The sequence below is a fragment of the Adiantum capillus-veneris genome, chromosome 14, assembly GCF_014529385.1.
Source record: "Adiantum capillus-veneris isolate H3 chromosome 14, ASM1452938v2, whole genome shotgun sequence".
Taxonomy (NCBI): Eukaryota; Viridiplantae; Streptophyta; class Polypodiopsida; order Polypodiales; family Pteridaceae; genus Adiantum; species Adiantum capillus-veneris.
The window spans coordinates 12,594,879-12,599,893 of NC_140944.1; the positions used below are offsets into that span (position 1 = coordinate 12,594,879).

A 5,015-nucleotide genomic window follows, 5' to 3' on the forward strand; every position below is an offset into this window, starting at 1 on the left:
AAGCATAATTATTACAAAAGAAAATATACCACCAACCTTATCCTCCTATGGCCAATCCAAATATATCTATACTACTAATACTAGGGGGAGGGAGGATCCCCCCCCCCAAAAAAACATGCATTAATACGAACTGAGTCCAACCCCTTTAAGGAGGTGTTCCCTGCACCATATAGTGCAACAACAAAGATCGACTTGATTCCTCATTGCCCAACTCATGTGCATTGGACATGAATCATGACCCTTGAAGTGGGGGATGGTGCCTTGAGCCTCATTCAAAGGAAGTGCTATGAGGCCCTTCTCCCATCCACTTTAATGTCTTCCCGTCCTCTATGCTCCAATCAATCTTGACATCCTACTTCTTTGCTAGCCCATGTTTCCTTTCTCCTCCGTGTTGAGGGAGAGCTTGCATGTGATGCTCCTCTCTCTCTCTCTCTCTCTCTCTCTCTCTCTCTCTCTCTCTCTCTCTCTCTCTCTCTCTCTCTCCCCCAAAAAAAAAGTACGCCAATAGAGAGACAACCAATAGCAAGTAACAAATAGAGTGTTAATTGTGGCACCAGCCACAAGGTCATCCAAGAATATGTGGCATGCATATGTACAAGTGACAAGGTCATCCACAATATGTGCATGATGTGCGAACATCGGGCGTCTAAGCCTATGAAGCATGGATGGGACATTTATCAAAGTGCAGGCTCCCACTCTAGTTGAAGTTCATCGTACTAGTCTTGACATCCAAGCACACTCCATGGCCTCTAGCCAGCTTGAATTGCACAAGAGGACTACTTGAGCCCTTCTCTTGCCCTTGCCTCCTCTTGTTGGAGGTAATAGTAGTTGGCTATGGAAGCATTGTTTTAGTGATGTGCATACGAGGAGAATAAAAAGAAGAGGGTGATCATGGTGTTCCCTATTATGCTACACTCTATAAGCAACTCATAGGATCTTTCATCTACTTGAGAAACACTAGGCCTAACATTTGTCTTGGAGTCAAATCACTTGCTCAATATATGCAAGCTCCAAGGGATCTCTATTAGTCCAAAGGCTACCCTGGAGGTCAAGGACCGGGCCATGGGCCAAGGGCCGTGGGCCGGCTACTAATGGAGATGGGATCCTAGGGGCAAGGCTTATAAAGGGAGGTTGGGTAGAGGATCGAGGCTAGTCAGTCCTAGGGTCTTATTTTGGTATCAAAGCTCAGCGAGGAGGAGCCATGGAGGAGAAGGGAAGGAGATTGGTTGCATGATACATGCATGTTCTTTCTCTCTCTCTCTCTCTCTCTCTCTCTCTCTCTCTCTCTCTCTCTCTCTCTCTCTCTCTCTCTCTCTCTCTCTCTCTCTAGAGAACCGTGGGCAAGCTCCATTAGGAGACCTTCTCGATGATTCAGGGCGAGTATGGCCCCTTGTATAGAGGAAGAAAAACTTGGCTACCCGCGCGGGAGGGGCCGCTAACATGGAGATGGGGTTGGTAGGCGACATGCATCAAATCAGGAGAAGACGGACTCATCAAGTTCGTAGAGCTAAGGGGAGTGAATCCCGATGTTGCGTGGACAAGGGAGCACTACAACGTAGGCGACTTCTATTTTTTTCCCTCATGTTGCTCTGCAGCAAGGCCGTCACTCTTCAAAGGTTCTAATGGTGCATGCCCACCCGAGGCACACACCTAGCAATCACAACGTTAGCATCCCCCGGCATGTGTAAAACTACTGATGAAGAAGGACTACAAGGTGTGAGTTTTTGAGAGATGCCGCATGCGAGATGTTAATAACGCAGATAGAGTCTGCCGAGGATAAGCGGTTCAAGAACCATGGAGGCTCAAACATAAAAATCATGAAGGCAAAAATTTTAGATGCCAAGGGTGAACCTTCATCAGTATCCAAACATCTCAGGGATCTCCAAATCAACGTGTGCTTACACGGTTTTTGACAGCCGTAACCGACCTAGTACCATACATGGAATGGCAACACAAAGTGTTCGAACCATATCCAAGGAAAAATCGAACAATACCTTGTTATCAAGATGATGCAAAGGATATACTCATGGTTTGTTTGGAGCAAGGTTTTAGGAAGAGCACCATGATTGAGGCTGAGCAACCATATAGGTTTGTAATGTGTTTCATGCTTTTCAAGTGAATCTAGCTTGATAATTTTACACCGAGTTCTTTCAGAGATTTGTGCAAGTTGCTTCTTGTTCCGGGTAGCGGTGGCAATGAATGTCAATACACCACAGGCTGATTCGTTGTTGATTATTTATACGCTTTTTGTCAAGCATGGCATGCGGATAGTCCTATGCAGGGACATTGAAGGAGTACCGGAAGTGCGGCGCGAGAGAGAGTGCGAGAAGAAGAGCATGAAGATATGGTGAACTCGCTCTACTGTAATGTGTAGAGCATAGTGAGTTCTTATTACGTTTTTACAAAAGAATATGTGTACATACCTGGCGGCCCGCCCACTTACCTGGGCGACCACATTGGGCTTTATACCCCAACAACCTCCCACTTAAAGTCCAATGTGGTACTTTAAGTGTGAGAGAAGCTACTATGCAAGCTAATATACAAGAGATGTAGAGAAGTGATGTACTACCCTACATCTAACTGCTTGCGAAAATGCGCAACGCTCTCTGAGGGAAGTCCTTTTGTAAGTAGATCAGCAGGATTTTCTGTGGTGTGAACTTTGACAAGCTGAAGTTGCTTATCCTTGAGCATTTCCCTGATGAAATGATACTTCACATCCACATGCTTTGTCTTTGAGTGATAAACTGGATTGCGAGCCAATTGGTTAGCACTTTGACTATCACAATATAACACAGGCATCTCTTCTTTGATTCCCAAATCTGTTACTAGTCGATTAAGCCAAATTGATTCTTTGCATGCCTCTGATGCTGCAACATATTCAGCCTCTGTAGTAGACTGAGTAACACAATCTTGTAATCTAGAACGCCATGATACTGCTCCACCAGCCAATGTAAAGACATCCCTGACGTAGACCTTCGATTGTCTAAGTCACCTGCATAATCTGAGTCTGTAAAACCCTTTACACTTAGCTCCTGACTCCCATAGCATATACGCATACTCTTTGTAGCTTTCAGGTATCTCAATATTCCTTTCACTGCCTCCCAATGTTTCTTGCCTGGGTTTGACATGTATCGACTTACTACTCCCACTACGAATGCAATTTCTGGGCGAGTAGCAATCATTGCATACATCAAACTACCCACTGCAAACGCATATGGAATCTTATCCATTTCAGCCTGTTCTTCCTCAGACACAGGACAATCTTGTTTGCTAAGTTTCACATATGGTGTCAATGGAACACTCAATGCCTTTCCCTTCTCCATATTGAAACGTTGCAAAACTTTGTCAATATACTCTGTTTGAGATAACCAAATCAACTTCTTTGATCTGTCTCTCTCAATGCGCATACCAAGTATATGACTTGCCTCACCCATGTCATTCATGTCAAACGATTTTGCCATCTTTGACTTCAAAGCTGAAATTTCTTCCAAGTGCTTGCCAGCAATCAACATGTCATCCACATATAAAATAAGGATCAGCCAACTACCATCCTTAGCCTTCTTTGTATATAGACAGTGATCGAACTCACTACGTTTGTAGCCTTGAGAAAGCATAAACTTGTGGAACTTATGGTACCATGCCCTCGGTGATTGTTTTAAGCCATAAAGACTCTTTAACGACTGGCATACCCAATCTTCCTTGCCTTTCTCAACAAACCCTTCTGGCTGCTGCATGTAAATTTCCACATCTAAATCACCATGCAAGAACGCTATTTTGACATCCATTTGGTGCAACACCAAATCTAATATGGCAACCAATGCAAGAAAGCATCTCAATGTAGTCATCTTGACCACCGGAGAGAAGACTTCATCAAAGTCAATGCCTTGTTCTTGCTTAAAGCCCTTGGCAACAAGCCTTGCTTTGTACTTTGGTTGACTATCATGAGCGGTGATCTTATACCTATAAACCCATTTACAATGTAGAGCCTGTTTGCCATGTGGTAATTTAACTAGCTTCCATGTCTTGTTTTTATGCAGAGCTGTCATCTCTGACTGCATGGCCAATTGCCAATTGCCGGAGTCCTTCATTTGCAATACTTCCTTGTAACATGAAGGCTTATTGCAATCAGTCAACATGACATAGTTCATAGATGGAACAAACCTATCAGGAGGTCGCGTGACACGTCCAAATCTACGCACAATATGTGCTCAGGCTCAGCCACAACCTGTGGTTCCACTCTATCCTGTCCTTGCTCCTCTTGAGCCCTGACATTTTTTCTTGCACGTGCAGGTCCATCTTCTTGGAAGACAACTCTTCTAATCTCCTCAACCCTCTCTGGTTTAGAATGATATTTGGATTCGTTAAAGTGAACATCATTGCTGCGGACAACCTTTCTGGATTCGGGATCCCAAAGTCTGTACCCCATCTCGCCAGAATTACCATAGCCTAGAAAGATGCACTTTCTACTCTTTGGCTCAAGTTTGTTCCTAAATTCCTTTGGAACGTGAGTATATGCCTCACAGCCAAAGACTTTGAGATGCTGTATGAGGGCATTTTGCCTGACCATAATATCTCTGGTAATGAATCCTTCTGCAAAACCTTGCTAGGAGATCTATTTACAAGATGAACAGCTGTTGATATAGCTTCAGCCCAAAACCCATTTGGCAGTTGTGCATTAGACAACATACTTCTGACCTTCTCTTGTATGGTCCTATTCATCCTCTCAGCAACACCATTTTGAGGAGGATTGTAAGGAGCAGTAAGTTCACATTTTATACCTTTTGACTCACAAAAGTCCTGAAAGGCCTTTGAAACATACTCTCCACCATTGTCAGTGCGTAAGCATTTAAGCTTCTTGCCACTCTGATTCTCCACAAGTGTCACAAACGTTTTGAAAACACTAAACTCTTCATCCTTGTGCTTGAGAAAGTAAACCCATACTTTCCTAGAGTAATCATCTATAAATGTCATAAAGTAAGAAGCTCCCCCTAGAGATAGGTTAGGCATAGGTCCAC

The 5,015-nt window shown here is 43.8% G+C and overlaps 1 pseudogene; it reads left to right on the forward strand.

Moving 5' to 3' along the window:
* Positions 1-1,440: 1,440 nt before the first annotated feature.
* On the forward strand, positions 1,441-1,913 carry LOC147441916 (uncharacterized; annotated as a pseudogene).
* The last annotated feature ends 3,102 nt before the right edge of the window (positions 1,914-5,015 follow it).